This window comes from Pteropus medius, unplaced genomic scaffold, assembly GCF_902729225.1.
Source record: "Pteropus medius unplaced genomic scaffold, Ma_sr-lr_union100, whole genome shotgun sequence".
NCBI classification, from domain to species: domain Eukaryota; kingdom Metazoa; phylum Chordata; class Mammalia; order Chiroptera; family Pteropodidae; genus Pteropus; species Pteropus medius.
This window is the reverse complement of record NW_024355205.1, coordinates 17,976,910-18,002,171: the sequence shown is the minus strand read 5'-3', so window position 1 is coordinate 18,002,171 and position 25,262 is coordinate 17,976,910. Positions and strand designations below refer to the sequence as shown.

The following is a 25,262-nucleotide window of genomic DNA, read 5'->3' as shown; positions in this document are numbered from 1 at the left end:
AAAGAGTAATTGGTGTTTCATGCATGAGATGTACAGAAATATAAGAGAAAATATAATGGAAAATTATCTCCCAACACTATTTTGCCTTTGTTTCTACACCTTTTTGGCTTTGGGTGAATTTTTTCATGACTACTCTGTTCTGATTAATCCAACCATCAGAGTCTGGGATCATATCTGCTTACTTTGTCTCATTTGGCATTTAATTAAGGGTCCTACTAACAGGACTTCAAGCAGCAGAATGAGGCCAACCTGAAGTACTCACCTCAACCATGTTCTCTAGATGCTCAGACCCAATCAAGTAAACAAAGTTTATAAACCATCAAGGTGGGTCTACCTTAGAAAGCCAAATGGCTTTCTTCTTAGTATCTGAACTGACCAGAGGCATTAATCCAGGTACAATAGGATACACTAAATATTACACAGACTCTGTCTTGAGGCCAAGGAGGATGCTAGGGCAATTCTATCATCCTTAAAACTCATGGCTTGTAAGTTGAGGTTCCAAGCTGAGTTGATGGCATTAATTACTTCAGATAAAGTCAGGGACAAATGTTTTACTACATTGTCATCAGGTATTCAGAATATGTAGTATAACTTTGTAGGAAAACTGTCCAGAAGAGTGCATATAAATAATGAGCCATATACCCCTCTAGGAAGTTCCCATGATTAGTCTCACTGAAGACATCTCCACAGTCATATGAGGGATTCCTGATCTACTGGTGGTGTTTCCTCAAATATTTGAAGCCTTCATATGACCATTCCTAAAGTATAAATTATTGTGTTTTTGGAAAGGCGACAAATTAATACCTGTCTTTCTTAGAAGCAGTACAGCTCTGAAAGTACAATTTGTTCTACTGAAAATAAAATGATGTTTACAATTGTTGGGGCACTCGGTTGGGACCCATATCTGTTGAGGACACAGGTTGACTATACCGCATACACAGCCTCTCAGAGTGCTGGTAGACCTTAGGATTCTCACTATAATAACTGAGTTTAGTCCTCATTTTTGGAGGACTACCAGGGTAGTTGGTCCATCTTATTCTGTTTTTCCACCCCCTAATCAGGAAGGTGTGTGTGCCCTCCAAGACGACTGAGCAATGGCTATGAGAGGGGATTGGAAAGATATCTGAATGTGTCGACAGGTGTTATAAATAAGAAATACAGAGCTAATAATCTCCTTTCTTACAGACTTCTCAATGGGGTTAAGGAAAATGGTCATCAAGTTGTGGTTAAGCTATCAGACAAAAGATGGCTAACACAACTGTCAGTTAAATTTAAAATGCTTGCAAAGTTTGGAAGAGTAAAATCAGGGTGTTTTAAGAGAAAAGCTTCAGAGTATCTCTGAAAGATAAAACATCATTAAGGTCCCTCTCTGTCCCATACCTCCCAGAATCTAAAGCATTCCTGCCCCAGAGAACAAAGTTTTGTTCTTTCATCACTGCTCCAAATTGATGTGCTCCATTCTAGGAGTTAAAAATTCATCTTTTCCTTGTCATCCCCTATTTGCATACTCAATTCCCTCTATCTAAAAGGTCAAATGCAAGTGAGACAAGGGCTTTTTAAAATAAATTTAGAGACAGTATCTCTGTCTTCCAAGGCTGCAAAGAAACCTGCTCTTTGCTCAAGAAGGAGACTAAGTCTGTTTGTTATATAAAAGACAGTTCAGAACAACATTTCCCAGTTAGTACATCACTCACATGATGTGCAGAAACATGAGAGACTCGTGGAGAATTGTCTACCGACACTAATGTTTTATTTAGAACTTTTGCATTTATGTTTATGACAGAGGACTTGTATTTTAAGTGCAAAAAATCTTTATCAGATTTGGTATCAAGGTTTTTCCAGCCTTATAAAATGAATTGGAACATATCCTTTAACGTTAGGGCGAATTTACTAACGAAGTCATCTAGAGCCTGGTGGTTTTTTGTGGGTTAGTTTTTAATAATAACTTCAATTTCTTTAATAAATATGATAGTCAAAATTTCTATTCTTTTTCATCAGTTTTAAGGTTTGTTTCTGAAGAAATTCGTTCACTTCACCCAAAATGTCAAATTATTTTTATAAATTTATTTATAATATCTTCTTGCTTTCTTTTAAAGTCTGTAGAAGCTGTAGTTTTGTTCCCCTTTTCTTCCTAATATTGCTAAATTTAATTTTTTTTTTCTTTACTAGCCTTACTAAGAGTTTATCAAGCACCAATATTTGGCTTCATTGACATTTTTATGAAATATTTACTTTCTGTCATATTGGTTTTTGCATTTCATTATTTCTCTTTTTTAACTTTCTCTCAGTTTTATTCTCTATTTTTTCCTAGGGACTATTACTATTTAGTCATTGTATTCTCTAAAAATATTCATTTCAGGTTTTAAAGTTTCCTCTGAGCATCACTTTAGCTACATCCTACAAATTCTGATTTTATTTCTTCAGTATAATTTAGTTCAAAATACTTTCTTCCCATCCTGGAACTATTTCAAAGAGTTAAAATTCCATTCAGCTCCTTGTTAATGATCAAGAAATTCAGTGTTTGACTTGTCACGTGTCTTAGTTTAATATGTACAGCATATCTGATTTACAGTGTCTTTCCATTCAAATGTATTCCTTAAGAAAAAGAGACTGCTGGAGAATGAACCTCAGAACAGAATATATACAGTGGTTTTAAGAAATAAAATAATTAATATTCATTATAACTTCTATACCTATGGAGTACTTGCTGGTATGTTGTTTAGTTTAAATGTCATTGAAGATTTCAAGTCATCTCTTTGATATTGATTTCTAATTTAATTCTACTTTACTCCGAGAACAAACTAAATGATTGTAGTCCTTTGTAATTTTGAGGCCTTCTTCATGGTCCAGCATATGTTCCACTTTGGTCATCAGGAGGCTACCACTAAAACTATTAACTTTAAAACATACTGTGTGGCTGCAGTATAGAAGAAGCTACTTATGCCACAAAGTCCTTTTGGCCAACAGGAAGCTAGCGACCATGCAATGGAATGCAGCTGAGGAAATACTCATCTTTAAGACCAGGCAGGCCAACACCAACAGCTAGTTCAACAAGAAGATGCATTTGTCTCACTTCCACCTTCCAAAATTCTGCTCGAAAGCACTGAATTACTGAAATATATTTTGTATCCACAACCCTAGATGCAAGAAAATCTTGGAAATGAAGTACAGTTTTTAACTTACTAGACTCTGTGGTAAAGAAAAGCACACTACAAAAAGGTCTAAATGGATGGTGTATATCAGTTCACCACAGCCTCCTCCCAGTACAATCTCCAAAGGTGATTTTTTTTCCCTCTTTATTAATAAAATTCATATTCTGGGGAAATAAAAGTATCTAGATCCTGAGGTAATCTAGAATAGTAGGTTTAATTATGCCTGTTAATTTTCCTCTGCTTCCTGAGAAAGTATTTTTTAAAATCTTTCCATAAATGTTATCAAGTTTTTAATATCCTAAGAGGGATTTGACTAAAGCAAATGGTAATAGAGATCCGTAAACTTAAAACAGTCATTAATTTCACTCTGAAATTTAGAATAAAGAAATAATCATTAAGAGTTATTTATGTAGAAAAGTGTATCTAATGGCATTACTTATAATAGTAAAAAGGATTTTAATATCCAATTGTTTTAAATTAGGAAAATGGCTTAATAAATTGGAAGAAAAGCATAATTTAATTATTATACAAATATTAAATGTTTATTATGTAATTCTGAATAAAAAATAAAGCTACAAAATTATATGCACAAATAATTTAACTGTGTAAAAGAAATACAGAAAAAAGATAAGACAGAAATAAACCAAATGCCAGATTATGGGTAGTAGATTATGGGTAGGTTATGAGTAGTTTTGTTTTTTTTTTAATTTTTCTGCTTCTTTATACTTTTTACTACTTCCTAAATTTACTACAAAAGGCATGCGTTTGTTTTATAATAAAAAATAAAATGAAAAAGAATTTTGTTCTCTCTAACAGGAGAGTTTGTATTTGAAAGTAAAGTAATATTTAGAATTGTTGAAATTATGTAAATTAAGTCATTTGGAAACAATTGAGACTTTTTATACCCTGTGCACACCTCTAAAGGGATGTTGTTATAGATAATTATTTAATGATCCATTTCAGAGGAGAGCAGGGAAACTACAGAATGTACACTATCTGGTTCTGTTGTTTTGTAGGATTTTCTAGGCATTTTATTTAATATTATTATTTTTGAAATATGTAAACAGTAGGCACTGTCTAGTTGCTCCTGTTGAAAAACAAGGAGCGATTTACCAAATTACCTAATTTGTTTCCCTTGTGTTTAAACATTTTATTTGGGGAAAATTGTAAATTTATATGCAGTGTAAGAAATAATACTGTGAGAGCCCATAATCACTTTATCCAGTTTTCCCCAAATGACGTCTTACCAAATTATAGTCAAAGATCATAATCAGAATGTTGACATTAATGCAGTCAAAAGGGAACGATGCTCCCTCCTTTTCTATTTTTATCACCATAAAGATTCTTCATGTTATCCTTTTATACTCATGCTCAATTCCCTCCTGCCCCAACCCTCTCCTTAACACCTTGCAACCACTAATCGGTTTTATTTATATCTATTTATTTATTTATTTATTTTTAAGGGAATAAATTATTTAAAAATTTTTTTATCATTTCAAAAATCATAAAAATGGAATCATATAGCATATAACCTTTTGAGGTTGTTTTTTTCCACCCAACTTAATTCACTAGAGATTCATCTAGGTTGCTGCATGTATCAATAATTCATTCATTTTTTTTATTGGTGAGTAGTATTCCATAATATTTATATGTCATAGTTTGTTTAACCACTCACTACTGGACATCTGAGTTGTATTTAGGTTTTGACTATTATAAATAAAGCTGTTGTGAACATTTTTGTGTAGGTTTTTTATAAACACAAATCTTAATTCCTCTGAGATAAATGCTCAGGAGTATAGTTGCTGAGTTGCATGATATGTGCATGTTTAATTTTTTTAAGAAACTGGCAAAGGGTTTTCCAGGGTGGCTGTATCATTTTACATTCTCATCAGCAATATGTGAATGATCCAGTCTCTTCACATCCTCAATAGCATTTTGTGTTGTCACAATTTTATATTTGCCATTCTGATAGGTATGTAGCACTATCTCACTGTGATTATAATTTTCGTTTCCCTAATTGCTACTAAGGTCAAGTGACTTTTCATGTAGTTTTTACCGTCTGTTTATGTTCTCTGGTGAAATGTCTCTTCATGTCTTTTTCCTGTGCTCTAATTGAATTATTTGCTTTTTTACTGTTAAATTTTAAGAGTTCTTTATATATTCCAGTTATTAATTTTTTCTCAAATATGTAGTTTTAAAACATTTTCTCCAAGTTTGTAGCTTGTCTTTTCATTCTCTTAACAGAATTTTTCATAAGGGAATTATTTTTTTTTTTTGAAGCCAAATTTATCGATTTTTTTCTTTTAGGCGTTGTATATTTGTTTTGCCTAGACCTGACCCTGAAGATTTTTTTCTGAGTTTTATAGTTTTACATTTATATTTAAGTCCATGATCTATTTTGAATTAATCTCTGTAGAAAGTATGAGATTTAGGTTGAAGTTCATTTTTTGTCCTACTTATGCCAGTACCATTCATTGAAAAAGCTATGCCTTCCATTGAATTGTTTTAGTCAAAAATCACTTGAACATATATTTGTGCACCTATTTCTGGGTTCTCTGCTCTGTTAATCTACGTGTCCATACTGCTATTACCACCATATAGGTTTGACAACTGTAGCTATATATAAGCCTTGAAATTGAGTAAACAGATTCGTCTTACTTTATCCCTTTTTTTCATAATTGTTTTATCTATTCCAGGTACTCTGCCTTTCCATCTAAGTTTTATAATAATCTTGTCTATATTTACAAAAAAACCTCTCATGATTTTGATAGGAATTGTATTAAATTTGTAGATCAGTTTGAGGAAAATTGATATCTTCACTATACTGAGTCTTGTAATTCGGAAACATGGTATGGCCTCTCCATTTCTTTAATCCTCTTTAGTGTCTTATATCAGCCTTTTGCAGTTTTCATCATTGAGTCATGTATGTGTTTTGTTAGATTTACATCTATAAATATTGTAATTTTTTTGTAAATGATATTGTATTTTCAATTTCAGTGTCCATGTGTTCATTGCTAGTACACGGAAATGCTATTGACTTTTGTTTACTCATCATGTACCCTTCATTATGGAACTAACATTAGCTTTAGAAGTTTTTTGTAGATTCCTTGGGATTTTCTATATAGACGATTATGTCATCTACAAACATAAATCATTTTTATTTCTTCCTCTCTGACCTATATGCCTTTTATTTCCTTTCATTGCTGAATTACTTTGACTAGGACCTCTACTACCGTTGAATAAGACTGGTGAGAGTAATATGAGGGTGAGAGCATTCAATTCTTTATTATTAAATATGAAGTTAAATATAGGGTTTTTTAAATAGATGCCTTTTATCAAGTTGAATACATTCCCCTATATTACTACTTTTCTGGGTTTTACTATAAATGTAGGAGTTTTGTCATAGGCATTTTCTCCATTTATTGATGTGATCATGTGATTTTTTTTCTTCTTTAGCCTATTAATATGATAGATTCCATTAACTGATTTTCAATTATGGAAACTAACTTGCATCACTGGAATTAACTCCATCTGGTTATGGTATACGATTATTTTTTGTAAATAGTTTAATTCTATTTGTTAACATTTGTTAAGGATTTTTTTATCTATATTCATGAGAATATTCAGTCTATAGTTCTCTTTTTCATACTGCCTTCATCTGATTTTGGTATCAGGATAATACTAGTTTTATAAAAAGACTTGAAAAGTCCTCCATCTTATTCTATTTTTTGGAAGAGATTGCATAGAATTAGTGTTGATTAGTTATTAACATTTTATAAAATTCTCCCCAGAAACCATCTGAGACTGGAGATTTTGTCATGGGAAATTTTTTACAAACTCAATTTTCTTATTAGTTATGGGGTTATCTAAATTATCTATTTTAGATGGAGTGAATTGTGGTAGTTGGCATTTTTGATGACTTGGTTCATTTTTATCTAAGTTGCGAAATTCGTGAAAGTACAGTTGCTTATAGAATTCTTTTATTCTGATATTTTATATTTTATTCCTGAATTGGTAAATCGTGTCTTATCCCTTTTGGCTCCTTTTTCTTTGGGCTATTTTCTGCTGCTACTTTCTGTACAAACCTCTACTATGATGTTGTCATAGAAAATTGGACAATTAGTTTCAGAGGAAATCAGGAAAAGTACAGAATGTACAATATCTCGTTCAGCTAATTCGCTTAATTTCCCAGGAGTCTAGTTTAAAACTCTTTTAAAATATTTAAATAATAGGTATTGGGCAGTTGCTCTTTTGAAAACAAGAATAAGCTTACCAAAATGCCCTAAGTTTTTTGGGGTTTTTTTAAACTACCTGATTTAATTTTCTTCAGTCTGGGTTGCGCCTTTAGGGGATCTTAGAGAAAAGGGCACAGAACACGTAATGGGAATTTTTCTTTGACTCAACTTCTGTCATTTATGTCCTAGACAAAGTGAGAAAAATTCTGTGGGGATACATAGTGCCTCACCTTAATTCAAAATCTATTGGCATGCTTATCTGACCTTTCTTAAGAGCTTCGCTAGGCAACTGAGTTGTCCTAGCCCTCTGAGTGATTCCTTCAATCTCCTCCCTATAAACTGATATTGGCAGACTAGACTGTTGCCTAGGATTTGATTCTGTAATTTACCTATAGTGGATTTCACAGAAGCATAACACTATTTTCTACAGAAATACATAATGGGAAGGAACCCTACACACACACACACTTAAAAGGCCAATTTTAAGGATGGCAGAGTATCTATACATGGATTGGAAAAAAGAAATAAGTAGACTGGGAAAAAAGAGGCCTAATTATAAACACTATTCTATCATTTGAACTTTAAGCAAATCCTTAAAATGTCCCAGTTTCCTGTTTGCTGGGTGCATATATTTATCTCAGCCCTTAACCTTGAAGAGAGGAATTACCAGAAGAACACTTACAAAACAGTGAGTCATGTAGAAGTAAACTCAAAAATATATATGCTATTAATTAATCTAGTTCTTCCTAGTAGTTAGTTGTATGATTTTTGGACACATGCATGACTAAAAATAGCCAACTTTATGAAATGTTTGTTAAATAATTTTTATAGCATTTTAGAAAACTTGGCCAAATTACCTCATTTGAAAGATAAGAAAACTGAAGATTAGAACCATTTAAGCAACTTAGTGATAAAGTTGGGACAAGAAGATATATTTCCTGGAGCTTTTCCAGTTGTCTTTCTACTTTACCACCATTTTTCTTTAATTTAGCAATTTGCACATGACAGTTTATATACTATTGAGAGAAATAATTTTATTCTATATCCTTACATGACATATATTTCCTTTCTTTTACAGCAATACATACTGGAACATCATATTTTAAGGTAAGAGAATTAAATTAATAAAAAATTTATAAATGAATATGATCCAGTCAAATAGAATAGATTAAATATCAATTATTGTGAGCGAAGAGTTTACACTCAAATAGTAAAATCACATCCTTTCCACATAGTTAGCTACATGAGTTCCAAATGAAATTAGTAGAGGTTTCTCCCTTTTCACCACTTGAAAGAGTAAATGCAATTTGGCCCTCTTTTGATTATTTTGACCATGACTATGTGTCTTTGTGGGTACAATTAAATGAGGCTCAGAGACATATTCAATCTGAGAGTTGAGTAAGAGTTTAGAAATTGTCCAGTCTAACTTGACTACTCATAGAAATAATCTTTATTTAACCAACTGTATATGTATATCTGATATACATAGAAAACAAACAAGGAATCCAGCTGAGAGTCTAGGGTCTAAGTATTAAGAGCGAGTTGGAATTGGATATAGGGAGAGTTAGCCTGGAGGCAAAGCAGATGACAGATTTAAGAGATGACCTAGGGCTAAGGTCCTGCTAGAATTAAGTAAAGATAATATTAGGAGGGCAAGAAAGAGATTGGGCATGGCAAGTAAGGGCTCTGGCTCGCTAAGCTTAGTAAGACAGGTTTTTAGTCACACACCTATATGACTCATGGTGCTAAAGCCCTTCCAACTGGGTGACACACATATCAACAAGTAAGCTAAATAGCCAACTTTTTGTTAATCTTATTGACAATATCTGACTTCTAAAATCAAGCTTAATTCAGTATAACTCACTGAGTTTGAAGGGAATAAAGACGTGGTCAAGAAAGATCTTCTGAAATTGGGCCAAACACCATGCCATACTGAAGCAAGGCTAGGCTTGTATGAGGAATATCCGAGACTTTCATCAAGCCAATGTCTGACTGTGAGTAGAGAGGAAAACTTAAATACGCAGAAACACAAAGCAAAGCATGAAAAAAAATCCGGATAAAAAGAGCCCCAAAATGCGGGTTGAGAGAAAGTATCCTCAGATTAACTCTGTGCCCATTGCTGCCAGTCTCACTTTTCCAAACTAATCTATGTAAAGTTGCTGCAAGACCTCAACACACTTGAGAATCAAAATTATTTTTAGTGTTAGTTTATAGCTGTACTGATTAAAAGATATACACACACTTAATGAATTATATACTAAATTTTAACAATGAAGAGCAATGGAGATAATCGACTTGTTACCTTGTGATAGAAGTCTAATTTATATATCTGAAGGTCTCAGAATGAAAAGAGATCTATATTATGCGGGGCTCAATTAGTGATTAGACAAGAACTAGTATCATGTGCTGACACATATCATCCAGCTATGCGATAATGGCACATCATATATTTTAGACACAGCTTCAGTGTTGGATTTGGGGGTGCTCATTTTATTTGTTGGTGACTTTGATCTTCTATATCGTACTGGGTAGCTCTGTAAGTGTGTTGCCAGGAGGTTGTGTGGGATGGGGGTGGAGGGACATCTATATTTATCACAGAGAGCCATATCAGTGGCAGAAGCAAAGAATGAGCTCTTTGAATAGAAAAACAAAATATAAAAGACCTATCATAGCACTTTGCATGTTGCCAAATATTGGTTCTTTACTTCTTGTTTTTATTAATATTATTTTATGCCAAATTGAGTCCATTTTCTGTCTCAAAGTGGATGCTCTCCATGGTCTTTTCCATACTCAGGTGCCAGATTCTCATGGAAGCATAGTCTGGGTTTTCAAAAACAAAAACAAAACACCTTGCATCAGTTGAAGGGTACTTGTACCCTCCTGCAGATTCTCTAAGGCATCCAGAATACAACCATCGTAAAGGAAATAGGAAGAGGGCATTAAAACAATTTTTGTGGAATACCTTAGGAAATATATAAGTTTTCCCTTTCCTTCAAGAGAGTCTCTTTAGGCATAATTTAGCTTCTTCGAATGATTCCAGGTCACCATTCGGAATATGATTTACAGTTCTCTGTTGTAATTTAAGGACTTCCTCAGGTGCCATAAAGGAACATAGGTCTGTTTGTTCCAACACTAGCTGACCCCAGACTGTTGTGTTGGGTGTTTGTTTACTCTGTCTGTTCCTAATATTTAGTTCCTCTTTCTGGGTTCAGACAGACACATCTCCCTTACTACTGCCTGTTTGCCTGCTTCTAACTAGTTATTCTTGGCCTTCTCAACCCATTTTAATTAAATTAAGTTTCCTAAGCTTGGTTAAATTTCAAATTCAGCTAAGGCCCTTGTTAAGGATATAGATTTCTAGGCCTCTCCCCAATGATTGTGATTCACTAGCTCTGAGGTGGAAACTAATAATGTGCATTTTTAATAAATAGCCTAAGTAGTGGAAAAATACAACACGGGGTAATCTTGCCATATAAGCAAGTAACCTTAACCATATAAACAAGCTTCTTAACTATATTAATATTTAAAATAAATAGGACTCAAATGAGGACTTGTATTTTTCTTTGAGAAAACATTTTAATTTTTTAAAATATCCTTTGAGATTATGTTACACTTCCTTTTAGAAATTATTCTTAATATACAAAACCACAAAAATATAGATACTTGAATATCTACCACCCAGCATTTTAAAAGGTTAAAATTTGTCACCTCTGTTTCAGAATTTTTAAAATAAAATAAATACTCTAGTAAATATTATTTTTATTTACTCCTTTGAAATACTGTTCCCTATTCTATTCCAAGACGGGTATACATCTTTCTGCAATTTGCTTTTTAACTCAAAATAATTTTGGCAATCTCTCTACTTGATCCACATGGATCTAATTCATTTCACACTGCTCTATAGTATACACAGATGTAAATATTTCACCTTTTAATTTCCTATTCCCCACTGTTGAACATCTGCTTGTTTCTAATATTCTGCTCATATGCTCCATGCTGCCATGTATGTCCTAGGACTTATCTCTGTGCATATACCCAAGAGTCGCTAGGATTTGTTCCTAGGAGTGGTCGTTTGATTTGTACATTTTCAACTTCATGAGAAATTGCCCAAATGCTCTCCAAAGTACTACTTATAAATATTCACCACTAATGTATACGTTTACCTTCCCCCCATAAACTCACTCACTGCAACAAAGTATTACAGGTAATTTGAGGAGTATGAAAGGATATTTTGGTGTCTTCATTTGCACTTCTTTGAATATTTTTGAGGATGAGCATCTTCTCAAATGCTCTATGGTTATTTGGATTCTGTTGAGTGAATTGGTTTTTCTGATTCTTTCTAGGTGCAATCTACTTATTTTATTGTCTTTTCCTACTATCTGTTGATTAGGATTTCTTTATAAATTTTGGATACTACCCCCATTATACACGTTGCAGGCAAAGCATTTTGCTATTACAAATCTTATTACTATTTATTTCTAGTGTTCAGGTGTATTTCTGAAGGTTGATACTGTGTGAAAAGTTATTGCAATAAGTATTCCTACAATTAGTTATTTTCCCTGTTTATAAGTAAAAACATTCAACTTGACATGATATAAAGCCCAAGGCAGAATTTTCATCATTTGTTATATACAAAATGGAACAAATATAGGAAAAAAATTAAAGAAATAAGCATACTTTATCAACTTTAATTTGCTTTTTTACAAAAGCAATCATCTTGGAAGTTGATGTAATACTCTTCACATCTCTCTCAATTAGCTAATTTGGGGAAATTATCTCAAAGAGATCTCAAGTTTTGTTAAGTCTCTTTCTTAAAAAAATGTATTCCTCTGTCAATGAAAATTGGAAAGAATTAAAGGGTACATTAACATAAAAATGTAAAAAAACAGTGTTGAACAGTCAAACATTTCTGTTGCTAATTCTGGTCACAAAAACAACTCTATGGATTTAATATACTATGTATGTTTTGATGGAGACTAAAGGTTAAATAAATTTAAACTGTTAGACGGAAACTAGTCCCTCAAACTGTTTTCAACTTTATTTCTCTGGCAAAGCGAAAGAGAACAATGTTTGGCAGCTCTTTCAGTATGGAAGGAGTCTTGCATTTTCACAGATGTTGATTTCTAAAAATATTTGTTTCTTATTCATTTTTTCTCATCTTTAGTATCCTGAAAATGCCAAATGCTGTTCATTTTATAAGATCTCTACTATTTGAAATGGGAAGATAGTCAGAATTTTTAAAAGTTTTTTTTTTAAATATAAATTTATACTCCTAGAATTCTAGAGCATTTTTACATTATTAAATGAAAACACTTGTTTTGAGAATTGTGTATTCTGTCTTTTCTGAGCACACTTTTATCATACTCTTTTTTTAAAGTAAAATTGGCACAAAATACTCCTTTAATTTTATCAGTACCAAGTATCAATCAACCTAATTAGAAGTGCTGTTTTCTGAATTTTTGCTTATTTGTCCTATATGTCTCATAAAAAATTCCAGTTGGCATATTAAGAGGATAGATTATCAGCTCAAACCCAAACTGTGTTTAAAACTTAGTGGGAGAATGAATGAGTCAGCAGGAAACAATATTGTAGAGGGAAAAAAAACTGTCTCCAGCAACCTTATCCCCTTATCTTCACTTTCTCCTTTTAAGCATTCCCTCCCAATTCCTCCTGCATACACACTTCTCCATCTTGTCACTCCTCCTCTCCACATATATATATAACACATACTCACAAATACACACGCACACATGCAAGTGTCCTTGTGACCAGTCATCTCACCCCTCGCCTCTTGTATTGTATTAACTACCAACAAAGAGCAATACATTAAGCTCATTCCAAGTGAAATGTTAGGTAATAATATATCCCTTTCCAAAATATTAATATTGTGATAGTGTTGCTGGGAACACCATTGCCTTGCTTGGTTCCTTGCTCCAGCATCCATCTAGACTTGCCCTATGTTGGGACAAAACTTTGATCTGATTCATAGGCACACAAAGTAAAATATCCTAAGGGTCATTAAACTTTTTCTGTTAAAGCCAAAAAGTATTTTAAGCTTTGCAAGCCATACAGTCTCTATTAAAACAGCTCTGTCATTGCAACACAAAAGCAGCCATAGACAGCATATAAATGCATGAGAATAGCTGCGTTCCAATAAAACTTTATTTACAAAAACAGACAGTGGGTCAGATATGACCCACAGCCATAGCCTGCCAACAAGCCAGACCCTTGGTGATAGAGCATCTAGTTAGCATTGCTCATTCATTCTTTCATTCACTTACAAATTTATTCAATACATGAATATTGAGTAGCTACTATGTGTCAATTACTTGACAAAACTTATTACATATTAATATAAAAATGACTGAGATTCAATCTTTCTCTGTATGAGCTCAGAGCTCCAAGGGGAAGATAGGTTTGTAAAAAAAAGAAAAAAACAAAACAAAACAAAACAAGACATTGATAAGGTAAGTGTGTAGCATCTTAGATTTGTTGTTGCGAGTGACGGTAAATTGGCTTACGCATAAGATAGCACATTGGCTCATGTAAACTAAAGCATTCAGGAAATACTTGATTTAGGATCTAACCAAGATTCACTTCTTTTTTCTGCTTTTTTGAGCGGACTCCATCTTTGGGCTCCATGTGGGTGTCTCAAAGAGAAAAAGGGTCATACTGGCCACCACACTAATACCAGAGAAATCATCTGGCTCCATGATAGCATAGAGGTCTGGGTTTAAGTCTTCTTGGGTCTCATAAGCTGATTTGGGTGACACGCCCATCCTAAGTTAATCACTGTGACTAGAGGGATGAAATATGCTGAATGATTTAATTAAGGTCACTTTCTCCAACCTTGGAGACTGAGGAAAGCTTCATTCAAAGCACATAAGATCAGTGGAGAGAGATGATTCCCCTAAAGTAAAATCATGTGCTGGTATCATAATATACAGATGGGATGCAGCCAAAACAACCCATGTTCATGTTTACCACAAAATAAAAATGTGAGAGTGGGCAAATAGCCACGGAGTAGTTTTGTGTCATTCTTCTAGGCTGGGTTATTATCATTTTCTCTATAACAAGGATACTGATTTGCACACAGACCACCAGTAAATGAGAACCTGTCCCTTTACTACATTATTCATAATAGGCGATTGGCCTTCTCAGACTCCTAGGGGTGGGACTGCTGCCCTTGACCCTTAGTCTCCATGACTAACTCATGGTATTTGTTGCCAAATCTCCCTGACATGCACTGTTTGCTGCCCAGGACCAACAAATGACCAAATCCCATCACTTTGTGGTCTGTCCACCTACTGGGATGCTGGATGGCCTTGATTGTCTGATCTAAGGACATTGTAAAATTGGCATAATTCCTGATCATGTGAGGCCCTCTGTGGACTCCATCTGTATAAGAACAAGCTGCTAATGTATAATTTCAGACATTCGTAAAAGGAGTTTAATTGGGCAGAGAAAAGAGTAATTTTAGTAACCTGGAAATCACTGGTATGACCCAGAATCTTCCTCAGTAGATGTAACTCCTCATATTACATGTGCATGAGCCCAATCCTAAAAATAGAAATAAGACTAAGGACAAAAATGGTATAATTATAACAATAGTAATATAATATTAGTTAAATGCATTCTATATACCAGGTTCAGTTCTAAGTGTGTGTATTAATTCTTTATTCTCATCACACACTAAATGGTATATATGTTACCCTCAATTTAAAGATGAGAATCCCGGAGTAGAGAGTTTAAATACCCTGCTTATTTAGAATGGGGTACAGCCAGGATTTGAACCCAGACAGTCTGGGTTCCACTTCTATGTTAGGATTCTGCCACTGCTTTATTTGTCGTGGAGCTCTGCTTCTAGTCTGCTGTGAAAACCACAGCCTTGGAATTTTGGCATCATGTACATTGTGAAAAGCTCAAGGTCACCAGTTGAAGTAAACCTTTTGTTCAAAGATCAGGGCCTTATTTAGCTGTGCTAAATTCTAAGATAACATTTTAATAAACTGTGTTACATCTTGTCAGTACATTTCAATTCTCTCTCATGTCTTTCTGGGCGTTTGCTAAATGTGGGAATAACCATTCATCTACCTTAAAAAGGACTTCTATATATATATATATGCATTACTATTGAATTGTAAACCTGACTTACTAGATTTCGTTAACCAATGTCGCATAAAAATAAACAAATTAAAAAGAAAAAGAAATAAAACTATGGAGAAATAAAAAAAGACTTCTAACTGAAAGTTAGAATGTTATATCTATCTGAAATATAATAATCTGATTTTAAAACTTTTCAGAGAGAGATTATAATTATATCAAATATTTACATTTATAAACAAAGTATCTAAAAAAAGAGTATAGCTGCTCTAAAGTGGCTAAAATTCAAATTATATTTTCGAACCTAAGTTTTCTCTTATCTGTATGAGTTTTTAAAGGTCTAGTGGTTGTTTCTTGAGTTTTAACAAAGTAATACAATATAAACTGCCATTTACAGACTTCTTTAGAAAATCATTGTTCCTGTAAATTTATAGTTGAAAGTAATTTGCGGCATGCCTTTTAAAAGTGTGCGTGTGTGTACCATGCGCATACATATGTGGTATCTTCTGTAGTTTGGAAATATGAGGATTTTTTTGTGTGTTTCTCCAATTAAAATAACAGCTTAGCAGGACTGAAATATCTTTAATTCCCCCTGCCTTTCAATCCTAAAACAAGACTAGTGACTAATTCAACCAAGGCACACTGAAAATTATTGCTAATAAGTGAACTCACGTTGTTTTTAGGATTGGTTCACTATAGCATGCATGTCTTTCCACTTTGAATTTAAATGCTAGAAATTGCTTGATTGTACTTTACAAATCTCTCACTGTTTTCCTCTTCAATAAGACCTCCATATGAATATTAAGTAACCATGGAAGAGGAATAAATCCATCATTCATTTCTAAATGCATATAATTTCAGAAGATTCATGGGAGCATGAAAGAGTTGGTAGTATTGGAAAATGAGCATGGCATTATTTCAGTTTTAGGAGTAAATTCCTTTTTATGTTTATGGCGTTTCTGTGTTTTTGATAAAAGAGATGCTTATAAAAAAGGTGAAACAGTTCAAAAGAGAAAATTATTTTTAAAAAATTGATGATTATTTCCATGAAATGATGGAAAGAAGTGCTGTTGTATCTCATATTCGATTTCTGTTTGTGTATATTATTAACACTTCTTCTCTCTATTAATTCAGACTAATTGAGAATTATACTATCTCATATGTTACATTCAAAAATATATGTTAACATAAAATGGCTCCAGTAAGTTTTTACTCCTAACGCTAGCAAGTGTTTCTTAAGTTTTTAATATGTATTAAGCACTATTCAAAGTGACTAACAGTGATTGTCGCTTAATGTTCACAGTCCTATTAGGAAGTTACTATTAACATGACTGATGTATGAATGTGGAAGTTGAGATATAGACTGGCCAAGTGACTTGCCCAGAGTCATGTAGGGAGGTAGTGGTAAAGCCAGACTGAGAACACAGACATTATGACTCCAGAGACCGCACACTTAACTATGCATTGTGCACCTATCAGAAAGAGTTCTGCCGAAAAACTATTTGAACTACTCTTATTTCTGGAGAGTGTTTACAATTGGACTATTTGGGGTTCATGCAGCTACTTTATTCCTTTACAGTTGATATTATTCTCATCAAATAGTAATATCTATTATGTATTAATTTTTTCCTTCTTCTTTTCTGGTATATCACTTTTACCTTTTCTTGTTTGTGCCTTCCCGGACTTGTCCCTGCTCAGTTAAAGATGATAGCAGTACAATACCTATATGAAGTTTACAGTTTATATTTATAAAAGCACTCTTAGAACTCCATCTATGTCCATTATTGTCCTGAAGAGGTCCCTTATATGTTACTCAAGTCCTGGATGCAGCTGATTAGACCAGATATGATCAAATAATAGGTCATAGGTTATGAATTATCCTGGCAAAAAAGTTCGACCCAAAGAGGGAAAAGAAAAACTAAATGAACCAAATAGACGTCATTTCCTGCGCTTGAATTGGAGACATAAGTTTGAGAAATGGGAAGGCTATTGAATTAGCACCCTATACAGTTTCATATCCAATATTTTCAAACCGTTTTTACTCCAGTAGCCCTAAAGTAATTTTGCAAAACTTTGTATCTTATATCCCATTTTAAGCTGTATAATTTTATCATAAATTTGAAGTTGCAAATTTATATTTGTAAATATTATGATTTTAATATAAAATGATCTTTCTTTTAAAAGAAATAGAATCCTTAGACCTAAGCAAGAGGAACCTTGTATATCATGAAAGCACAATATATAAATTCATTAAAAACACCTAGGATCCTCTATTGCTCAGGATCTGCATTTAACACGCACAGAATGACCTATAACTCTGAACATCTGTTCTCAATACTAACGCTGCTCAAGCCCCAACGGATTGCTTTCGCATATCTCACAGCTTAGCCCTCCACAAAAATGAGACTGCCTCTCAATGTCGTATAAACTTGTAGGATGTGGTGCCACTAATGTCTGGGTCAGACACTGCTTTGGAGAGCAGGACAGATTTGAGTAGACAAAGTGCTCAAGTAAGAGAAGAAAAAATTAATGAACTCATCAAATCCCTGTGCCAGATGGCATGAATGCCACATAGTCTTGCAATAACAAAGAAATATTTCCTATAAAGTCAAATGCCCATTTTCTCGCCTCTCTTTGATTTCTGATTAAAGCCGTATACTATAGTTGCATAGAGCAGCTAATAATTATTTACCAATAGTAAACAATTCATATTCACCTTATATGTGTATATGTGAATATCTAGACCATTTCTTTGCACTAGCAACTAGACGAAAATCGAACAATAGAATTGCAAATAATTTTCTTTTTATAAATGTATAAAAAAAATTTAATTCACTATTCAAAATCAAGTGATTTTAATGTAAATATTTAATGGTCTTTGTTTATAATTTGTATTATACCTCTAATTTCAATGAACTATTTTGAAAATTTTAATAAACATAACTTTTTTCAAAAACATGAACAAATATTTCTTATTGTTTTTACGTTGACTAAATTCTTTACAAACATATTTTTTTTTAGATGAGGCAAACTTTGGTTGACCTCACAGATTGCAAGGAACTTGCCAGCTTATAATTCCTTATTTTTTATTTTTTACGCCTACAGCACCTGGTTTCCTACAAGGTCTCCCATCCAAGTACTAACCAGGCCTGACCCTGCTTAGCTTCCAAGATCAGACGGGATCGGGCTTGTTCAGGGTGGCACGGCTGTAGACACGAACATATTTTCAAACTTTCTGCACTATGATTATAATTACAGTACATTTTATTTTAAAATTTTTAGGTTATTACCATCAATAAAATGCAAATTATATGAAAATGTTGATTATGAAACAATGTTATTCCTAAATAGGGACAAAAATGAAATTTATGGAAGAACATACAACAATTTATATATTATTTATGTCTTTATATTTTTACATATCCAAACACAACTGGATTACCAGCAGAACACCCAAACATGAACAATAATATATTCAGTCCTCATTAATATTTTGTCAACTCTAAGACATATAAAAACCAAAACTTTACACATTTTTCTGTTACATTGAGAGTACATTTTTACAGGTAAAATAGAGCATATTTTACTTAACAATTTGTTCGTATAACTTGTAACTCTTAAGTATTTAAGCATGTTTTAGGTGAACCTCCATTTGTACTCATGGTCCGGGGTTCATTAACATTTGCGGCAGCCCAATCTGAATGCATGCAGAATCTAAATAGCACAGTGACCTGATGCTCTCGCCCTTATCCATTTTAAAAATTAATCATCACATGTTCATTATTGTCAAATAAAGAGTCAAAAACTTTATTCAAATTTCCATTTCACTTCCCCACTGATATTTATTTTAATGTAATATTTCTAGTCGATATACTTATAGCTTGAAGGCTTGTTATTAACCAATCTTTTCTGCAAAAAAAAGTATATAGATTGAAATTAATTTTTTATTCCTGTGACTATAAGGCTTTACATATTAAAGATATATTTTTGTGGATTGAGTTTTATTACTATTATTTTTAATATACAAATCATGAAAATATATTAAAAGTTTTGATAAAAATAAACGCAAAAACATGTCTCTTAATGAGATGGCTAGAAAGTTTTTAATTAGTTCACGTATCTATGGATACATAGTACTTGTTGCAAGAATGGGGTTAGGTTTCAGCATCAATTCCATTTTACATGTTCACTTTTTAGTGATACGAGTTTTAAGAAAACTTCTTTACATAGATAAGTAGATGGAATGGAAGAAGATTTCAATTCTTTATCAACAATATCTGCTTTCAATTTTGTTGAAAAGGAAGGATTCGAATTTCATAACTTCTTTCCTCTGCCATCACCCTGATCCAACCACTACCCCTTCTTGTCTGGGTTATTACCATAGGATCTTAACTGGTGTCTCTTCCTCCACCCTTGCCTCCTGTCAATCTATAACATGTGGTGTAATGTATAGATTGTATAGATCTATACATTACACCACATGTTATAACAGTGACAGTGAGTCTGTCAAAAGAAAAGTCCAATGACATCATCTCCTTGCTTAAAATTTCCCTTGGCTCCCTATGTTACTCAGAATGAAAGCCAAAAACTGTACCATGACCTTCGAAGCTCTGCAGATGTAGTCTGCATTTCCTTCTCTGACCTCATCTCCTATTTCTTGTCCTTATCACTTCTCTGCCAGTCACCGATCCCTTTGCCTTTTCCTTTCTGACCTCGGACCACACGCTCCCCCACCCAAGTCATGTCCCATTTTCCTACTGTATTTTTTTCCCTCTAACGACTATTACTGTCTAAAATGCTACATATTTTACATTTTAATCCTGATTATAGTCATTCTGTCCACCAAAAGATAAGTCTTATGAGGGCAGAGATTTTGGAAAATGTCATTAAAGAGAATCTCTCAGTGTCTGAAATACAACATGTGCTCTGTAAATACTTTTTGAATAACTGCATTGTTTTTCTTTGTTGAATAACAAATACCACAAATCAAGCAGCTTAGAACAACATGCATTTATCATCTCGTAATTTCCTTAGGTCAGGAGTCTAGGGCCTCTGCTTAGGGTCTCACAGGCTGCAGAAATTTCACTAGGTGTCAGCTGGGTGACATGACTTTCTGAACCCCAGTCTCGTCTACCAAGGTGGTTTTTGGTCGATTCAGTTCTTTGCAGCTTTAGAATTTGGTTGCTGGCTGTCAGCCAGGAGCCACTCTCAACTTCTAGAGGCCCTGACAGTTCCTTGTTCTATGTTGCTTGTATAAGAACTCTTACTACATGACAGCTTACTTCCTCAAATCCAGCAGAAGAATCTATCCCTCTGGTCTAAGATAGTCTTATATACTGTAATTATATCCTAAAATATCCACAGGCCCCGCCCATCGTCCAGGAGAGAGGATTATACAGTGTTGTACATCAGGGGGTAGGAATCTTGGGGACATACTAGAAACTGCCAACCACAATGACTGGATAAAAAAAGGAAAAGAAAAGGCTCTTCTTATGGTTTCTTAATTAAAGAAGACTTAAAGATACATTCTGTGAAGTTTTCTTGTAATTGGAAACCTGGAGGCTTTTACATCCCATGAAAAGACTCAGTTTGGGTGAGAATATAGTAGGAGAAGGACAATTTTGAAAAAGAAAATGAGAACGGACCTAACATCTTGACACTACTCAGACAGATCAGTTTCAGGAAAATGTATCCACGGAAGTTAATTCTCTGGAAACTGAATTCCCTTAAAACTATCTGCGCCCTTGGAAAGACTTTGTGTTACCCTCTAGATATAAGTAGTACCAGGCAGTTTGCAAACTACTGGTATGGTTTGAGAATATGACTTGTATCAAACATTGGCAACGCCCTGACACTATGACTTGCCCATAGTCATAATTTCTTCCAATTGCTGTGACAAAATATAGTTGCTTAAATGAAAGAAATTCCATCTGTCCACCCCTAATGCCAGATAATCTCTACTTTCTGATTTCTCGACCATTTCCTTGAAGGCATCTTAAACGATCTCCCAACTTTCATTCTGTCATCCAGTATCCTTTGTTCATTGTTTTTCTTTGGCTATAATTCTTATAACAAATCCAACACTATCCCTTTTATATATCTCATCAGCCATTAAGAGTCAAAATATATGACATGAATCAAGACCAAGAGTTGAAAATTACATGTTGCAGAATTCCTTTATCTCTAATGAAGAAAGTCCATTGGCCAAGAATGTAAAGTACCATTTGTAGAACTAGCAACCATTGGCTGAAAACATATGAGTATAGTCAAATTATGAGAAACGTAAATATACGTAAATGTGCTCAAATGAATATATAGTCAATCTGTTGTTTTAGAATGTTTTCATCAGAATTTCCTCACGTGTGTGTGTATGTGTGTGTGTGTGCGTGTTTTAGGAATATGTCAACATTAGTAACATTATACCACGTCATGTGGCATGGGTGGATTAAAATAGCTATGCATGTTTAAGAGAAAGAATAATTGAGTTGGAAGTGGTAAGTGATGTAAGAAGACACACAGTGGGGAAACAGAGCGAGGGCAGCTGAGTCACGTTAGAGAAGCAGTGAGGAGAGATACAAAGAAAAAGAACCTAAAGTTACGAGAGCGCCAGAATTACCGGATTCCGTTAGTCTGAAAACTGAAATCTTCCAATTCCTAAACCCTGGCACTGTCCTCAAGAGCTCTGGCTGTTCTATGTTCTAGAAAGATTTCCAACTAACTCTCTCATTGCTACATGAATTCTGAAAATAAATTTTCAGTTTTGAAAGTAACCTAAGTCTTTTTTGTTCCTTCTGACAAGGATATTTCTTTAAAGATTTTTCTTTTAAAATTGCTCACTATGTTTTGTTCATACCAAAATAGCATAGTTTGATTACTGTGTATTTTAAATTATAAAAGTCTTATTTTATAGAAATGTAATTTCATTTTCTAAAATTTGTATTTATGTTTATAGAAAAATATCTGGAAATATGCCAAAATATTATACATGGTTAATTTTGGGATTATAAGATGTTTTTAATGTAAACTTTTCTATTTTTGCTATGTACATTTTTATTTATCTAATTTTTTAACAACCAGTGTGGTCGATTCTGCCTCAAAAACAAATCTGTGCTGTTCTGAAATTAAAAAAATGTTTTAAAGAAGCTACTCATAAAAAAAGGACTCTTTTAAAAATATTCTTCATAGAGAAATTATGTATTTTAAGCAAAACATTATGACTAAATAGAATTGCCTTATTACACTGCATGGAAGTCTAATACATTCAAGGTTCATTTGACTGGTCAAATAATCAAATATATATGAGACAGAGTAGGAAGAGAAAATAGTCACATTTAATACACACATATATATGGGAACCCCACATACATGAGGGAACCCCACATGCACAAATGGCTCAGAGGTAGAAAGAGGTATTGAGGTAAGACATTCTGAGCTAGGGATGCAGTAGTGTACCCTGGGGGCTTCAAAGGGTCATTGTAGAAAAAATAGAAGTTTGTTGTGCTCTATAGATAGGTCAACAAAGGCTATTTCTGATCATCTCTTATTATGGGCAAGCCCCCTCATTCAAGTTCTTCTGGTAGTTAAGGGAGGGACAAAAGTTTTCTTGAGTCCATGGATAGAGTTGTACATCAGCTTAAAACAATCCACATACCACAGAGGCACATCTTTGAGTAATTGGTTCTGAATTCCCACAACTTTAAGCCCCCAGTAAGAGAACCTCTTCTGGGCTATTCATCTGTGCATCCTCAGAATCTAGAAAGATTCTTGGAGTGAAGCAGGTGCTCAATAGATATTTGTTGCATGAACAACTCTCACATAAAACAACTGAAATACTAACATATCGCCTTATTATTATAATCAATGAATAGCACTTATTAATATTTAAATAACTTGAGAAGAAAGACTAAACATAGAAGATTTTTTTCTGTGCCCGTGTACTTCTTTTTCAAGCACATAATGCAATACGAGAAACAACCTCAAATAAATATAATTTTATGGATGAAAAAACAAGTTCTATGGAGAGTAACCTCACAGGATGATCAGGCCGTAAATTACTAACTGGACAAGTCATAGTGGGTAGTCAACCTCCAGGCCTTTAACTTTAGTGAAAGATTTTAAGACAGCACTGGTCATTGTTCCTATACAACTAGGTTAACACACTTTTGAAACACCAGAAGCGATACCCCTTGAGGGGGTGTTAACACTCAAGAAAGTACATAATCTTATAATCCAATACCCACTTTGCTTTCTGCAGTCTTCCTTAAATCTCCGTTAATTTCGAATGCATAAAAGAAGCTGCAAAACTGTTATTCTCTGGAGCATTTGAGATCTTGCTCCCTGATACATGTCATTAGTCTGGCTCAAATAAATACTTATAAAAATTCTGTATAGATCTGAATGTTTCTTACATTGACAATTAATAGAAATCTTTAATTTCTTAATTGATCACTCACTCTCTTATGTTCCAATTTTAAGAAGGCTAGGAGCGTATTTCTTGGTAAGAAATAAGCCAGTGACAAGACTGCATTTCTCATCACTGCCTGTCATCTCCCATCAAGGAGAGAGGGCATATTGTGGACAGCATGTATGGACCATGATATCTTGATTTTTAAACAAGAATTTAAACAGGAAAGGGCTACCCATTGTTAACTCAGAAAAATCATGAGCGAGAGTATTACAGAAATACCATAAATGCTATTCCAAAGTCCTGCGTGTAAAGGCTGATTGCTACCGCCTCTGCTGATTAGGTTTATCAAACACATAATTCATAAACTAGCCTTCCTTGGCAAGAGCTTATTTGCATAGGTTTAGTTGGAGATAAATATGAACCCTCTAGAAGAGTAGTTCTCAGCTCTAGTTGGACTTTAGAATCACAGAGGCCCCACCCCAGATCAACGAAACCAGCATCCTGGGAGCTGGAGTGTGCTCTGAGAACTCTGTGCTGTTTTTTTTAATCTCTACTGTAATTAGTATGCAGCTGAGATAGGAACCTTCACATAAGATTGCGAGCTTCTTAATCTTGGGAACCATGTTCAATTTGTCTTTTTATCCCGGTGTTTACCACAGTGCCTGGTGAACCAGATCTACTTGAAGTCGCAGTCCAGTTTTAAGCTTTAATAATCCCAGAAGTGTCAATGACACTAACTTACAACAAGCATCATTTGAAAGTTTAATGATACTTCAATTTCACATGCACTTATTTATTTCTAAGATTTGATCGATAGACTTTTAATTAGTCCTTCTGAATAAAAGTGGCAAACATTGTCTAAAAAATAATTAAACTTAAAAAAATATTTCTCCAAAATTTGATCTGATCACATCAAATAAGTGCATATGAAATGAAAGTAATGAGCCTTTTTAAATTTTCTTATTTGTCAGTTTGTAGCATTTATATATACATTTTAGATATTAAAATTTAAAACTATACTTAAAGTTTTGGAACTTGCTGAATAGTAAGGGATCAATAACTCGGTTGAATCTGCATCAGAATGTTGAAATTTGCTGTCTAATAAAGATCTAGTTTCAGATTTATTCTCATGTAAAGGTATAAATGCTTTTGGCTGCATGTAAAAATAAAAGGTGTCTCAAAAAAAAAATTTATTTTCACCTAACTAGATGTCTCAAGTCAGGTAGATGCTGACGTTGATTTAGTGGTTCAAGAATGCCAGGGCAGCTCTCGGCCTTTCCCCAGGATGGCAAGGTGGCTTCCGTAGTTCTAGTCCACACGTTCAAATTTATGACAGAAAGTGGAGTTAGGGTACTCCCAGGGGCT

General features: G+C 33.8%; 1 pseudogene; it reads right to left on the bottom strand.

Moving 5' to 3' along the window:
• Nucleotides 1-18,586: 18,586 nt before the first annotated feature.
• Nucleotides 18,587-18,704, bottom strand: LOC120598948 (uncharacterized; annotated as a pseudogene).
• Between the last annotated feature and the right edge of the window lie 6,558 nt (nt 18,705-25,262).